General features: G+C 43.4%; 1 protein-coding gene across 1 annotated transcript in view; it reads left to right on the forward strand.

Moving 5' to 3' along the window:
- Window positions 1-17,310, forward strand: part of MYO10 (myosin X) — a 162,435-nt gene that overhangs the window by 33,946 nt on the left and 111,179 nt on the right. The gene's annotated exons all lie outside the window — the stretch shown is intronic.

Genomic DNA, 17,310 nt, shown 5'->3' on the forward strand with positions numbered 1-17,310 from the left:
GTGGAACTTCCTGTGCATCAATTTCTGCTGGTAGCCTCTTTTCCTGTTGCTTGGCACCACCAAGCAGAGGCTGGCTCCATCCTCTTGACATCCTCCCTTCAGATATTTATACAGATCAATGAGGTCATCTCATAGTTGCATCTTCTTGAGGCTGAATAGGCCCAGCTTCCTCAGCCTTTCTTAAGGCTCAGAATAAGAGAGATTCTCCAGACTCTTGACCAACTTCTGCTGGACCTGCTCCAGAAGCTCCATGTCTCTCTTGTACTGTGGACTCCAGAACTGCGCACAATATTTCAGATGTGGCCTCAGCAGGGCTGAGCAGAGGGGTAGGATCACCTCCCTTGACCTGCTGGCAGTGCTCTTCTTTATGTATCCCAGCATACCATTGGCCTTCTTGGCTCACTGTTGGCTCATAGACAACTTGTTGTCCACCAGGATCCCCAGGTCTTTCTGTGCAGGACCCTGCACGTGCCTTTGTTGAATTTCAGTAAGTTCTTCTCTGCCCAGCTCTCTAAGCTGTCCAGGTCCCTCTGAAAGGCTGCACAATCTGAAGTATCCGCCTCTCCTCCCAGCATTGTGTCAGCAGTGAACTTGCTGAGAAGGGACTCTATCCCCTCATCCAAGCCATTGATGAACAAATTAAATAACACTGGGCCCAGTATAGAACCCTGGGGGACACCACAAGTGACAGACCTCCAACCAGACTCTGTACCACTGATCACAACCCTCTGGGATCTGCCACTCAGCCAGTTCTGAATTCATTCCACTCATCCAACTTACACTTCTTGAGTTTGCCTATGAGGATTTCCTTAGAGACCGTGTCAAAAGCCTTGCTGACGTCAAGGTAGAAAATATCCACTGCTCTCCCTTCATCCATCCAGGTAGTTGTTTCTGCACAGAAGGCAATCAGCCCAGTCAAACAAGAGTTACTTTTAGTGAGCCCGTGCTGACTACTCCTGATCACCTTCTTGTCTCCCATGTGGGTAGAGATGGCCTACAGAATGAGACACTCCATCAGCTTTCCAGGGATTGAGGTGAGGCTGCCTGGCTGGTAGTTTCCTGTGTCTTCGTTCTTGCTCTTTTTGAAGACTGGAGTGATGTTTGCTTTCTTCCAGCCCTCAGGTGCCTCTCCTGATCTCCATGACCTTCCAAACGGGATCGTGAGCAGCCTTGCTGTGGTGTTCACCAGCTCTCTCAGCAGTCCATGGATGCATCCTGTCAGGGCCCATGGACTTGTGGATGTCAAGTTTGCCTAGGTGTTCCCTGACACTCATTTGCCCTGGTCTCCTGAGACCCCTGAGGGCTGGTGTTGTCAGTGAAGATTGATGCAAAGAAGGCGTTCAGCAACTCTGGCTTCTCTGTGTCCTCTGTTACCAGGATCCCCCCCTCCATTTAGTAACGGTCCCACGTTATCCTTTGTTTTCCTCTTGTTATTGATGTTTTTGAAGAAGCCCTTTTTATTATCTTTTCCATGCTTGGCCAGATTTAATTCTAGATGGGCCTTGGCCTTTTAGTCTCATTTCTATTTAACCTGATCACCTCACTAAACTCACTCCAAGGGGCCTGATCTTACTTTCATCTGCTGTGCACTTCTTGCTTATCCTTGAGCAATGTCAGTTCCTAATTCATTCACAGAGGTTTCTTGTGCCTTTGGCCTGACTTGTTTCTCACTGGGATGCATTGTTCTTGAGCCTGAAGGAAGTGAGCCTTGATTATTGACTAACTCCCCTGGATCCCACTTCCCTGCAAGGCCTGCTCCCATGGAATCCTTGCAAGAATATCTCTAAAGAGGCCAAAGTTAGCTGATCTGAAGTCCATGGTCATAATCTTGTTCACTGCTCTACTACCTCCTTGTTCAATACTGAACTCTACAGTCTCATGATAGCTACAGCCAAGGCTGCGCCCAACCTTCATCTCCAATAAGGCCTTCCTTGTTGGTTACTGTAAGGTCAAGCAGCACGACATTCCTTGTGGGATCCTCCACTGTCTGTGACAGGAAGTTGTCATCAGTGATTTCCAGGAACCTCCTGGCCTGTTTGTGCTTTGCTGTGTAGCTTTCCAGCAGATGTCAGGATGCACAAACCAGGGCCTGTGACTTTGAAGCTGCTTTAGTTGCCTGTAGGAGGCCTCACCCACTTCATCCTCCTGGTCAGGCAGCCTGGAGCAAACACCTACAGAGTGTCACCCTTCCTAGTCTCCCCTTTTATCCTGACCCATGAGCTCTCGACTGGCTCATCATCCACCCTGAGACAGAGCTCGATACATTCCAAGTGTTGCCTCACAGAGAGGGCAACTCCGCCACTGTGCCTTCCTGGGCTGTTTCTCCTGAACAGCATGTAGCCCTTCATGGCAGCATTCCGCTATGGGAACTATCCCACCAGATCTCCATAATCACCATGAGACTGAAGTCTCACTAAGAAGGGTGAGTCCCATCATTGCCAGCCTGCCTGGCACTGCATTGGCCATTCTGTTGTCAAAACCCCCAAAATTATGGCAGTGACAGCAGCTGCGGGAGCAATGTATTTTCTCCTTGCGTGGAGGGCATAGTGTGAAACTAAAAGGCTTGTGAATAAAATAGTGATTTTGTATGACCTGAATGTGCAACTTGGTTTTAATAGCTCTTTCTCTTGCCTCTCCAGTCAGTTGCTGTGATTGTGTCTGACAAAGCTGAAGTTATGCTGTTGAGTGTGAGAGCCTTGTTCCACATAGGTCAGTGATTAAGTAGTTTACTGGAGGAAGGTAGCCCCTCCAAGGCTATATTCCCTTACAGTAACAGAAAGTGGGGGCTGGCACATAGCCAAAAAAATAAAAATATGTTTTTCAGAGACAGGATACCCTTGCTTTCTTTACATGCCTTTCTCCAGGCAGGAAAGGAACCAGACAGAATTGTAGAGTGGCTTTTGACGGGCAAGATGTAACATAGTCATGATTAAATTGCTGCTGTGCTGGCAGTGAGGGATGAAAATGATGGAGTGACCACATCAGTGAACAAGGGAAGGGCTGTGCATGTCATCCATCTGGACTTCTCTAAAGCATTTGACATGGTCTCCCACAACATCCTTCTCTCTAAATTGGAGAGATATGAATTTGATGGATGAACTGTTTGGTGAGTGAGGAATTGGTTGGGTGGTTGCATCCAGACAGTAGTGTTCAAAAGCTCAATTGGCGATAAGGATGCCCTTTGGGGTTCTGGACTGGAACGAGAACTGTTTAGTGCCTTCATCAATGGCATTAGCAGTGGGATATAGCATGGCCTCAGCAAGTTTGCAGATGACACCAAGCTGAGTGATGCAGCTGACAAGCCTGAAGGATGGGATGCCATCCAGAGGGACCTGGACAAGCTTGAGAAGTAGGCACATGCATATACTTCATGAAGTTCAATGAGGTCAAGTACAAGGTTCATGGGTTGGGGCAACCCCTGGTATCCACACAGACTGAGAACAGCTGAGAGGGATTTCAGGGTGCTGGTGGATGAGAAGCTGGACATGAGCTGGCAATGTGTGGACAGCCCAGGAAACCAACTGTATCTTGGGTTGCATCAAAAGCAGCGCGACCAGTAGGTCAGGGGAGGGAATTCTGCCCCTCTGCTCCACTCTCGTGAGACCTCACCTGGAGTGCTGTATTCAGCTCTGAGACCCCCAGCACAGAAAGGTCATTGACCTGTTGGAGCCATGGAGGAAAGCCATGGAAACGATGAAAGGGATGGAATATATCTCTTATGAGGTCAGGCTGAGAGACTTGAGGTTGTTCAGCCTGGAGAAGAGAAGGCTTCAGGGAGACATTATAGCACCTTGCAGTACCAAAAGGGGGCTTACAAGAAAGCTGGGGACAAACCTTTTGCAGGGCCTGTTGCAGTAGGACAAGGGGTAGTGATTTTAAACTAAAAGAGGGTAGATTTAGATGAGATTAAGAAAGAAATTCTTTATTTTGAGGATGGTGAGGCACTGGAACAGATTGCCCAGAGAAGTTGTGGATATCTCATCCCTGAAAATCTTCAAGGTCAGGTTGAATGGGATTTTGAGCAACCTGGTCTAGTGGAAGGTATCCCCCCTTGCGGCAGGGGTGTTTGGCTAGATGACCTTTACAGGTCTCTTCCAATCCAAGGCATTCTATGACTCTATCATCCTTTTCTCTTGCGCCAAGTTGTTGGTGACCCAGGCACACATGGTATGGGGGAAGACACCCACAAAATTAGGCTGAGAAGAACAACTACTACTGGGTACAAAGCCTCCTCTCAGAGAAACAAGAAAGCCACCTATGTGCTGGTGTGTTTTCTGTGTGTTGCATATTAAATTGTGCCTTTAAGGTTCTCAGAATTGGGGCGTTGCATATTTTGACTTTTCTTACTGAAATTTGAGGTCCAGTTAAGTGGAAAGGCTGAGACTGTCTCCTCTGTTGGCTTTTTCAAGAGGTTCCATCAATTAAAGGCTCCATCACATTAAAGCATCACCACTATATTTGAACTGCAGTGTAGAAAGGCTGCTCTGTGTTTTGTTATGCTAACATCCTCCAGGATATGTCCAGCATTGGGCTTTTCATCTTAAACACAAGCCCTCTCCAGCTCCTAGTAGGAGTGACCCACATGCTTACGTGGGAGACTGCCTGTAATTTTCACAGGATTTTGTAACTGGATGGGTAGCCGTAAAGAGTTTTAGAAGTGTTTTGAGCTGCAAAATCCTTACACTTAAGGGAATTCCAGATGCCACTGTAAAAGGGACAGTTTGCCCTAGAAAAGAATGGCAGAGCTAGTGCTAGCATCCACCAGCAGATAAGTTGCTTGTTAATGGTGTTCTGTGTGTGTATTGTGTGTGATGTTACTGCCTTTCCATGGTGTACATAATGTGAGCTGAAACTTCAGGTGATGTGGAAAAAGTCTCAAGTCTTTACCATGATGTCATCTGATGGATTAAATTTGCTTAGAAAACCCTGGTGTTATAAACATCACTGGGAAAAAAGTTACCTCCTTTGTTTTGGTGTACACGTGTTAAAACCAGGCAGTGCTAAATGGGAAGGACGTAGCGATCAACCTTCAGACCTGTGATGTGGCATTCCACCTCCTCAGTGGGTCTGAGCTGGCAGCTACACAGCCAAAGGCATAGTAGAAATTCACTGCATTTGATAACTTTAATCATTTTCAGGGCTTATAGTTTCAGGAATGGACTTTGTGTGTAAAAGGACTGTGCCAGCTGACATTGGTCAGATAATATATTTTCTCCCATTGCTTTTCCTGATGTTCTTTTAGACCATCCTGCCCTTGCTGTTTGGTTACCTATAGGCTGCAGAAGGTTGCAAGCAGGTGAAATGGAACTGAGATAATGTTTGACTATTACCTGTGACTGTTTGGCAATCCCCACAATGCTGGATATCACTTTGAAGAACAAGAGAGGGGAAGCAAGGGGTGAGGTTGCAGAAATATGGGGTGATGATGCTTTTTGAAGCATGTTGGTGTATTGATTCCCACATCTTTTTGACAGCTGGAGCTCATGTTTAAGTTTAATGACAAACTGATGAAAGCGTTGGGACCTTATCAAAGCACAGCATTGTTATTCATCTTCTCTGATTCCGTAGCTTCTACTAGACTTCTCAGTTCTCACCTTTCCACTGAGCACTTTGCATGTCTCCTGAAGATGTGATTGGCAGGGAAGTGGGACTGGGAAGGTGTGTTGCTGGAGTTGGTTTCGGATTTTACTTTTATGAGTTTGGACTTCAGGTCTTTGCCAATGTCAGTTTGCAGAATAATTAAAATTTCATAGCACAATACATTACTTCTTAGTTTCTGCTTTCTGTTCTGTTGTGAGTGGCAGAAATTAATTTGCCACAAAAACCTGTAGCAGCATGCAGTTGTATGCTGAAGGGGTGGTTGTAGGGAATCCTACCCAGTGTGAAGGTAGGATTATATAATGATATTTTAACAAGCTGCATGGAAATTTCTTGATTATCACATGGTGACGTAATTCCTCCTCGAGCGTTCTTGTATTTATTGCCTGAGTGTTACAGTCAAACAGTTCATTGGCTAATTATCATTACAGACATCTGTGATACTTTCTTCTGCTGTTGTCATCCTCTGTGTGAGATGATTATAAAACTAGCTGGTTTGGTGGTCTGTGGGGAATATCTGATACATGAGATATGGTTTACTAAAATGAGGAATATCAGGTTGTAAGTTTGGATTTCTCTGAGCAAATAGCTATGAAAAATTCTTAGCTCTTTATGAAAAGAAGAAAAATATGGCACTGTATGGGGGTAGATGAAAGCCTCATTAAATACAAGGAGGTGAAGAGTACTTCAGGCGTGTGTTTCAGCACCCTGGCCCACGATAAAGTAGTGGGAGATGAAAGGTGTGACCTCCGTCTTAGCACATGTTCATGACTCTGGGCTGTAGCTGGCTCTGGAGTAGCTCTTCAAAGCTTCCTGCAGGCTGGCCTTCAAAACAGAGAGTCTGCAGTGACTGGAAAAGCTACCACATGCAGACAATTCATATTGTAAATATGTTTCCCTTTATAAGCACAAACCTAGTGCTTTCCAGAAGAGAAGATGCTGTACTCATTTGCTAGTTGGTGGGTGGGATGGCTGTGTTGTTTGTTTTTTTGTTCCATTGGTGTGCAAAGAGCTGTTGAAGGGCTCTGTCCCAGATGTTTTGGAAACACCATGTCTATGGCTATACTGTATTAATATAGTATATTCATACTTAGTATGAATATATTAAGTATGTCAATGAAGTCTATGAACACTTAGAATTATAAAGGTAGGTCCTAATCTTTCCTTGTGTGTTTAGATACATATTCATGTATAAGATGACATTACAGTTACTGTAATGTCATTTTTGTTTTCATGTTTGAGGATATTTTTGCTTCATCTCTTTTTAGGTTAAAATGATTTCTTCCTTAAAGGTTTTATTTACAGTAAAGCAGACATTTCCTCAGTGTCTTACTGTATTTTTAATGAAGTTGAGTGAGCTTATAAAGTACTCAAGTGAATGTTTAAATAAAATCCTAAAAGCCCTGCTGTCATTCTATGCTTTGTTTGAAATGACTTACTTGGGTATGTTTAGTAATCAATGGTTCCATTGAGAAAAAACATTTTCCAGTTTCTCTGCTTTTTCTTTTTTTTTCTGAATACTGTGAACTTTATTTCAGATCAAAAGAGGACTGCATTGTGCTCTTGACTTGTACAGACACACATGAAACTGCAGTGAAAGCATAGATAGCAAATACAAAAAGCTTGGAGGGAGTGAAATCTTTCAGAAGAGCTGTGTTGTGTTGCAGGCATTGATTTCAAGAACACTTTTCTAGTCTTCTAAGTAGGACTCTACTTTCTCTTCCATTTGTACATCCAAGTATATATAAAAGTAATGCCAATAAATATATAGTCAGCATGTCTGTGTCCATCTTTTTTTTTTTTTTTTTTAATGCAGTCATGGCTGTTGATGTAAGTAGCACTATGTTTAAGCCTTTGAGAATTGAGGACTTCCAGAACAGCAACTAAGAACACACATTTTTAATAACATCCATTCCCTTGCAAGGGAAGAATTGTATATATGTAAGACATAACGTGTGTGTGTGAGTGTAGGGGAAATCTTATCTGAACAAACTCATCCAGGGAGAAGTAAAAGTTGAATCAATTGCTGCAAACTGTCCTCTGTCTGACACTAAAATTTCAGGATACTTAATTGCATACCTACTTAGCTGACTGAGAGTAACCTTTACATCAAATGTTATAAATAGAAGCAGCTGAGTGACAATATCCAAAAAATGTGGGCTCTTTAAAACACAGATGTCATATTTCACCAGTAAAGACTTTTGTCAGTTAAACCAGCTTTCTGTGAATTTTCTTCACAAAGAAGTCCTTCACAGCATGGTGTTACGTCAGCAAACAGAGTAGAGCTTGGTATCCTTAGCTTCAAATCAGAGGCACCTGTAAATGGTTTGGGCAGCAACAAAAGTATTTTTTCCTGTGTGTTTAACTTATTGTGGCCCTCCTGCGGCATTTCTGCATCTCAGGAATTGGAAGGCTACAGATGTTCCTTGTTAAACACAGCTCAAGTATGTTTTCCATGGAGGTTTTCACTTTTTTTTTTTTTTTTTTCTTTCTGGTTTGAAGGCTGGGAGAGTTTCTCATCATGACCTCATTCAGGAGTTGTAGACCTGGGCTTTGTTTGAGGTTTGGGGTTTGTTCTTTCTGTTTTGGTTAGTTTGGGGGGGGAGGGGCAGGCATTCCTTTTGTTTGATTCTTGAGTTATCTATAGGATTATATTGAAGTTACTGTGTGGCTATACCAGGAGAGCTCATGTTTTCCTCACTTTCGGTTTAAAATTAAAAAGAAAGCCCCAAACCTGCAGGTAATGGCTAAGCATTTCTCATAAGGACTCTTTTCTTTGCCTTGTGTCCTTTCTCACCCTCACTTGGGACTCTCTTGTGCTAGCCTTTGCTGTTGTGAGGAGCCCTTTTAAACAAGAGTCTTCCGTTCATATTCACAGGGCATGAATAACACCACTGAAGTTACTTGGCTTAAGTTACTGAAGTCAGTAGGACTGTTTATCAGTAAATGCTGTGTTTGGCTGCATCCATAGTTCATAGGATCAGGCATTGGAGAAGTAAATCCTTCTGGACAAGGATTTTCTTAGTTAGCATTGAAAAGCGTCATGCTTGCTTCTAGCTCTTCCACGTGAAGACCCGAAAATATTTCCAAACTGGTTTTTTTGACGTTTCCCTGAATTCAATATCTATTACCCTTCAAATGCACATTTACAAGGGAGCATTTTAAGGAAGCCCTTTGTGAGCTCCCTTGTATGTGCAGCCTCTTAAGAAAATACACAAATATATGCAGTGGGCTTTGGTCTTGGCTGCTCTTAGCGTTAAATGAATCCATCTCTTTTTGCAAACTTTATTTATGAAGATGTCCATGCTTTTTAATTTAATGGTGCATATGAAGGGTAGTGACTGCTGATTCCGGACATTGGGTAGCTCGTGTGTGTTTTGGGCAGCAGATCCCCTGCCTTTGGGGCTCAGGGTCAATGCCAAATTCAGCAGCTTTACAGCAGGAAATCAGATTCCATCTGTCTAAACACTGTAAAGTTCATTTTATTCTCCAGTTAGTTATATTTGACTTACTTGTAATAATTCTACTGATTAGCATACTTTAAAAAGCTTGATGCTGTGCCTATTAGTATGTTGATTTCTTGGGGTTTTTTTGGTGCTTTGGGTCTTTTTTATTGTTGTTGTTTTTAAGGGATATGTGCGGGAGTTTTGGGTTTGGCGGATGGTGTGGGGTTAGGAGGGCCAGAAGTCATCCAGAGCGCCTTTTAGTACTCAGGATTTATCTTCTGTGGAGAAGTGTTTACATCTTTATGTTGGATGTCAAAGTTCAGCGACTCTCGCTGCAAGCATGTGTTGGCGTGCCTGTAAACAGAGTTCGTGACAGATGTGAGCCGGCAGCTTCCTCCAGGAGCATCCACAGGGAGTCTGGCCTCCCCGCCTTGCACCACTGCCCTTGGCTGTCCCAGGGGCCCTTTGCCTGTGGGGCATCTCCTAGAAGGAGCTGCAAGGAGGGGTGGCTGTGCCGCGCTTGCCTGTGCTTGTTCCATCCCGTGCTCTTTGGAGAAGGGTGCCAGTGAAGCAAGCAATGCTGCAGAGGCTGCACGTGCCCTGCAAGCCCATGTGTCCCACAGGCCCAGTGAGCCGTGTCACCCCAGCCCTCCTGGGAAGCGTTTAATGGAGTGTAACTGCAATGTACAAAAGCCTCCCCGTGCCTGGTAAGGATTTAATGCAACTGCAGCAAAAGTTTTCCTTAATGGAAACGCTGCTTCTAAACCCCAAGTGTTACTTGTCAGTACCGTGTTTGAGCACTGGCTCAAGTGGAAGCACTCACAAATTGAACAAGTGTTTTGGGTTTTTGCCATGTGTGCCATCTTCTTTTACTTTTTAAGTACTTGCTATTCGGAATAATCATTAATTTCTCTTGAATTCTCCAACATGGAAATATTAAAAAGGTATTTAATTGTGCTAAAGGAAGCAATATCTGTATCAGAGAACCTTTTTCTGCCCCTAATTCAGGAGCTAATTCAGCTTGTCTTTTTATCACTGTATATCAAAGGTGATATTTTTACATGACTACCATTCTCTGAATATTTGTTAAAGGGTAGTAGGGAAAAGACTTGTTTTGTGTGTGCTTTTCCCTGAACTATGTATCTATTACATAAAAAAATACAGAGCATGTTATGAATTACTTCTTGGATATGTTGCACATGTTCTGTCCTTACTTTTTTCCTGTTACTTGCCTTTCTGCCAAAACCACTATCAGTTTGATTGATTTCAGGAAGGGGAAAGTTTTAATCCTGAAGTGAGATATTTTAAAAGAAAGGCTGAATTGTAAAAAAACCACCAAAGCAAAATAAAACAAAAACCTAAAAGCAAAACCCAAAACCCATCCCAACTTCCAGACCAAGGTGATTGTATTATCCCTGCATAATGAACTTTCTGGCTATCAGTGCGTGGCCAGTTTTTGTCAGGAGCCAGGGAGTTTGCAAGTGAGCAGTCAGGAGATTTCTAATGCACAAATGATGGGGGCAGGAGGGCTGAGCAATGACCATAAATAACTCCTTTAATGTTGGATTTTCAAGGGTTTTGTTCTGTGCTGCCTAAACATAATGGTAGTGTTTGCTCGAGCTTTACTGAAATTAATTTGTTTGGCATTAGTGTGGCTGTTGTTAAGTGTTTTCCTAACAATATAAATTAAATCTGTATGAACAAAAGTATTTATCTGTGAGCAGAGTTGTTTTATGCTTTTTATAAGACCTGACTGAAAGCAGTCAGCATCTGAGATGCTGACAAAGAGGTACTTTCTGCATCCCCCCTTGGTTTGCTGTGGCCATGTAATGGGTTGTGGCTACGTAAACAGTTGAGATGTCAGTCTTCTCTCTTGCTTTCTGCCAAGAAAATCCAAACCATCTGTCTTTTTTGGTGCCTTTATTATGCTTGTACTAAAGATAGCAAAACTGCTTTGTTTTAAGATTAAAGCAGATGTACACAGGCTGCCATATTAATTTCTTTTGTAAGGGAACACAGTTCAGCTGTTCACAAAACATGGGAAGGAATTCAGGCACCATCGTGCCAAAAAACAACGACAACAATGAATCTGTAGCTCTGTGGTGAACAAGCTTGTCACTTCAGTTGTTCCCCTGTTCCTAAATTCCCTTGGATGTGAGGCTGGTCTCATTGTTCAGCATTGTTGGTGTTCTTAGGAACATATGGTTTAGGTTAAGCACAATTATGTGCCGGGATACTTTGCTCTGCAACAGGGCACTGCTCAGTTTTGCTCTGGTGAGGCTTTGTACCTTACAGTGCAGATAAATGGTGGATGGACACAGAGATTTTTACTTGGAGAGGATGAGTTGAGCAAAATACAAGTGGCCTAGAGTGCCCTATTTTTTGTTATATCGATTTTTTAATTTTAATACTCTTTTTTTTTTTTAATTAAAAAGTCAAATGACTGGGTAATTCTGGACAGGATTTTACACAATGAGGGCTTCTGGGAAAATGCTAGTGCGTCTGCAGGCACCATTTTAAAAAGTATTGGTAGTAGTAAGCAGAGGCCACTCACTCTCTACTTCACAGTTAGCCACCTGGGAGCCACTGTTTGGCAGAGCCATGTCCCATCCCCACCCCACTTCTCTGTCAGGGACTGAGGACTGCACTGAAGGGTGTGAGCTGTGAAAAACCTATTCAAGTCATTTGAATAGTTTAAAAAGTGTAGCCATTGGGCAGGTGTGTGGGGTACTGCATTAGGTGTGCTGGTGATCTCAGCTCATGGCAGGTATGGGGTGGTGAATCTGTAGGAAAGGAGACTGTGTCCACTGGCGTCTCCTCTGGGGAAGGCTGCAGTGCCTCTGGCTGCATAGTGCTGGTTCTGCAGATGGAAAGCTCATTTGGTCTTTGCCCTATCCTGTGGTTACTCAAGTAGTTCCTGAAATCTACGTTGCCTCTGTGTACCAGAGAAATACAGAAACAAAGGGGGATCTTCTGCAGCTCCAGGTACCCTTCACTATACAAGTTAACTTTAAACAAACTACATCTGGGCATCCAGAGTGGTGTTTCAGTGCCAGATCACTTTCAAGGCTTGATGTCTGAAATAGTGTTTGAAAGATGCAGAGCTTCAGGTTCTTTTAGCAGGCAGCACAGGAGCTTCCCATTGGGATAAGATGTATCATTGCACCTTTGGGAGCCTCATGACATTTGTATTCTTGGAACATTTCAAACTGACTTGTTTGAAAATGTCAAGTGTTCTCATGAGAACACTATCAGAGCAAGATTTCCCCTAAAGCATTTCTGCAGTGTGATAATAAACTCATTCAATGTTAGCTGCAAAAGGAACTTCAAGTGCTCTTTCATAGTGGTGCTTTTATTTATGCTAAACCAGGGGAAGAAAATGTTAGCGTAGGTCATGTGCCTCCTCCTCATCCAGCACTCTTTATTTTGTAAAACAAGCCAGGTCCTGTTTAGCATACACATGGTGGAGCTGAGAGACGATTTAAGGAGATTTATCTACCCAAGCTGACTTAACCAAGGACAATCACAAAATGTACATGGAGAAAACCCTTCTGTGTTGCAAAGTCATACCCTGGAGAGTTCAGAAATGCTGCTGGGCCTCTTTTTGCACCGTAGAAAAAGCAGTGTGCTGCCCCCCTGCAGGTGGGTGGTTGTGGCACACACTGGAAAGGAGAAGGACCGGTACCAGGGGGAGCAGCATCAGTCGTCTCTAAGCAGCTTCTGGATGTTCTGGAGTTACAAGGATGTGTACATATGAGAAGTAAAGGGTGCTTCCTCAAAGTGCCCTAGGAATCTCCCTTGTTCAATTTTTGTTTGTTTGAGGGGTATTTTTTGTGCCTTCTTCCTGCCCTTTGTTCTGTCTTCCATGCATGGGCTCCTGTGCTTTTACTTGTTTGGTCTCTGCAAGCTTCTGCTTCAGACTCAGTTCCCATTCATCATTCACCCTGCTCATTCATCCATGCAGCCTTGCTCCCTGCTTTTCTCTCTGACACACGAGTACACGTGTGCACGTCAGGGCACAGGGCGGGCAGGCAGTTCCTGGGGGCTGGGAGCAAGGGGTCTCTCCGGGTGGATCATGGCCGGGCCCTCTGCACTCCCCAGTCAGGAGCAGGGCAGCGGGGGGACCTCACTGTAAACCCAGCAAACTTCAACAAAGCACAAAGCCTCACACAGCCTCCTTCAGCTCACGAGGAGCACAAGGGTCAGGTGACCTTCTCGTCCTCCATTGGCAGGCTTTGGTCAGGGATAGCATGAGTGGTGGCATGTTGGAGCTGCCAAGGGAAGCTCCAGGAGGTCTTGCTCAGCAGCATCTAGAGCATGCCAAGGGCAGGAGGCCTTTCCCAAGGTGTTTGGCTGCTAAATGTCTGAGGCTCTACTGAAGGCTTGCTGTGCGATTTTTCTCCAGTGAATTTTGTAGAGCTGATGACTTTAACAGAAAAGATAAAATCTTGCCTCTTGGAAACAGTTGTTCCCTTTTTAAATTAATATTGCCTCTCCAAAGAATGGCTTGGTAGAATGTTCATGTATCAAATCACCAGAGTTATTGTAGGCCTGAATGACCCAAAAGTACTGTTTTGCCTATGGTGATAAAATAAGGTACTTTGAAAAAATAATGCATTTACTAGTAAGATGTGTACCTGCCACTGAATGCTTTGTCCAAAGCTTTCCATGTGTAGCAGAATTGGGAAACTGATTTGGGAAGGGAGCAATCTTAATAGGTAGAAGTAGCACAAGCCTATAATAAAAATAATTACTTGTATGTTACTACTGATTATTTCTCTCTTGAAAATGTGTTTTTTCACTAGTATCAGCAAGGAGTTCTAATTGGAAGTAAATAATAAAATGTGTTCCATTATTAATGCTGCTTTCAGGCAGGCATTTAATATACATTGAAATCTGATGGTCAGACTTCATTGGCATTATCAGTGCATCATTACTGGATTAAATGCAATTACAGAGAGTTTCTGTCACCACAAGATTTGCCCAGGAAATGTAAAGTTCTGACAAGGATACTTCAAGGTCTGCTAGGCATTTGAGATATGTTAATGTTTTTCACATGTCCTCAGTGGGGGGGAAGAGAGGGCAGTATTACTGCGTGATCAGGAAAGCAACAGGAGCATGACAAAGGCTTGCTAAGTCCAGCACAAGAGCATGTACTTCTAGGAAGAATGTGATCACTGCACTGAGTTTGTACATGAACAAAACCCTCAATGTGGGTATGGGCTGCAGCCAGCAAAGACTGCAGAAGGTGAAGGGGAGGCCAAGAAGCAGAAGGCTGCTAGGGATCCATGTTTTCTTAAGCAGTACCCTTGGTTTTCTTCTGGGTTGTTTTTCTGGACATTTTTAAAAATGCTTGCCCTACATTCCCTGTGTGTGACTGTGTTAACAGATCAGACCAGACGCTGCTGTGAATATTCAATTACTCCAAATTGGTTGCTGATCTCTGTTAATCCTGCTTGCATGCTGACAGTGTACATATCAAATGCATTTGTTCACATTTCTGAAATGAGCAGGGCTGTTGCAATGCAGTGCGGTAACTTAATGCCCCTAGTAGGCTGATACAGCTCTCCTGGAAAGTATTGTCATGTGTACATATGTTGTATAGATGATGAAATGGGGAAATGTGTGTGTAGGTGCTCACACAGATATATGTGTACTGTTTCTTAAAAACACTGGACTGAGAATGTGTTTACTCTGCGTCACATGCAGGTCCATATCTGTAGAAGAAATGGTGGACAACAGTAGCCTACAGAAGTTTTCTAAGTGAAGGCTTGATTTTTCAGTTATAGCATCACGCTGATGCTAGATTAAAGCAAAACCCGAGGCCTTGGCTAAAGAAAACACAGTCAGGTAGACCAGTATGCAACTCGCGGTATTGATAAGCTCCACAGATGCACTTTGAAAAGTCCTTGAACATCGCTACTTGAGTCAGCGCTGTTTGAATATTAAATCCTTAAATCTGACTTTCCACAAGCTGAACAAACAGCTTACTGTACCTTCTGTCCTTAGAGCAGATTAGGCAGCTTGAAGTCCACAAAGATTCAGACACCACAGAGATTAAGAGTTGCGGAAGCTGTTCTCAAGTCATGCATTTTTTGCATAATTTTTAACCTGTGCACAACGTGATGTACTTATCAGTTTTAGTGTGGATGTTATGTAAATACTAAGCATATTATCACATGTGGTTCAAGGTTGCAGTTACAAGCAGTGCTTCCTCTATTTATGTAATGGAAAGAAATGTCTTATTAGAAGTGGGTAATTGAACAGCAAACTAGGGACAAGCATTGCCACACTTACGCTTGTAAAACAAACTCATCTTTGAAGTGATAGCAATGGGAAACAGTAGACATTTCTCTTTTGTCAAGAAATTTCTAAAAGGACAGACTAATTTTTATAATGGAAGACAAAATTAATTTATAAGGAAGCTGTTGGAACCTGGTTCCAGGTTTTCTCAACACTGGTAAGTGGTATCTTAAGCTGTTAGCACCCATGAATTATGGTGCCAGATTTTGCCATGTGGAAGGGAGTCCAGTCAGTCGCTTTCCCTTACATAGCACAGGTGAAGTGTTATCTGAAAACTCTGAAAAAGTCCTGTCACCTCCATAGTAGCTCAAGTGTGGAGGGATGTAAAGTAGCAGGTCCTGCATTTGCAGCAGGACACAACGGAAGCAGGTGAGTTGCTGGCTGAGGTGACCCTTCTCCTCCCAATCTTAGCATTTACTTTTCTTCTTGGCAGGCGTAAGGGAAAATCGAACACAAGTTGCATAGGGAGAAGTAGCTACCCTCTGTATTTTTAGACTGACTTACTGCTCCAAAATATACTTGCCTTTTGGAAGAGTCTGTGAGATGATGGAAAAGTGGAAAAAAAATCTGGATGCTAAGCTAGTAGTTTCATCTATTCCTGTAATTAAGCTCTGAGCACTTGTAGCTTTGTTGAATCTCTGTTTTATCTGAAGCTAATTTAGTTCCCAATCCGGCAGGAACTGTCCCCTTAATGTCAGTTTTTTCCTTACTCTCCTTGGCACAGTGCATGCTTTCCAGAGACCAGCGTGTAGTTTCTGTCTGGTGAAGGCACCCTATTATCCTGATGTAGTTCTTGAATTATACAGCTACCAGCATGCACATCCCTAGGGTGAGTAACAGCTCTTTGCAGTTACATGTGTAAATATTTACATCCATTTCCCTCCCACTTGGTAAAGTACTCCATTTTTGTACAGTACAAAGTGCTTTATATACAGAAAAAAACACATTGTTTAGTTGGTCGGGTTTGTTTTGAGGGGGCGTTATGTTTATTTAACAGAAGGCCAAACGAGTTGCAGCATGCATTTTGTGGGGTAGTCCTGCTTTCATCCAGTTTCACAGCTGGGCTGGCAGATTTATGATGAGGTGATGGACTTCTTCAAGGTCAGGCACTGAATCAGTGGTGGGGTAGAACCTCGGGTCCTGCTGACTCCAGCACTTTGTTTAAAAGTTCCAGCACACAGCTCTGGCTTTGCAAATTAATGCAGCAAATAAACCAAACTTATCCTTAGCCCTGCAGTTAATTTCAATAAACAAATTTTGTGGTGGCTCTTATGCTTATTTAAAATGAGCTTGATTTGTACTGATAGGCTCAGACCTGTCCTTGCAGTAGCGGGGAATTCTGGAAATTATTGTGGTGATTCTTTTTCACTCGTTTGAAACGTTTGAGTGCTTAAACCCACAAATTTAATACAAGTAAATGTGTGCATCAGCTACTGCTGTTTTATTTTTGTTGCAGAGCAGTAACACGTGAAGATCCTCATGCATTTGTTACACCACTGTACCAAGTAGGGCATAAAAGCAAAAATGACAAACTCATAGTGCCAGAACAATTGGAACAGTCATGGAAGGTTTAGGCTGGCGTCTCGCCGTGTTGCAGTCAGGTAGGGTGGGCAGCAGCAGTGAGGATGGCTGGGGCTCCTGCAGCCAGCCCAGGCAGCATCTGTGCTTGTAAAGGGCAAGTGCCTGCCTGGCATTTTCCTTTACAGGAACATGCAGTATGGCATACATGTCATCAGAGGGGCTGGCTCTTGCTCCCCTGGACTTGCAGGTGAGAGATTCCTTCGGTTCAGAGCTCTCTCCAGGCTTTTTGTGCTTGTGATTTTAACTGTTTCCAGCATTTATATAGATGGCAGGTTGCGGCTGTTGCCTTCAGCCTAGGGCACCACAGGATGCTTGGTGACTGAGGTGAGTTTGTGAATACTATTTGCTAATTTCCACTTATGAAACTTAAGAAACAATCTGC

Source organism: Corvus hawaiiensis, chromosome 1 (assembly GCF_020740725.1).
Source record: "Corvus hawaiiensis isolate bCorHaw1 chromosome 1, bCorHaw1.pri.cur, whole genome shotgun sequence".
NCBI classification, from domain to species: Eukaryota; Metazoa; Chordata; class Aves; order Passeriformes; family Corvidae; genus Corvus; species Corvus hawaiiensis.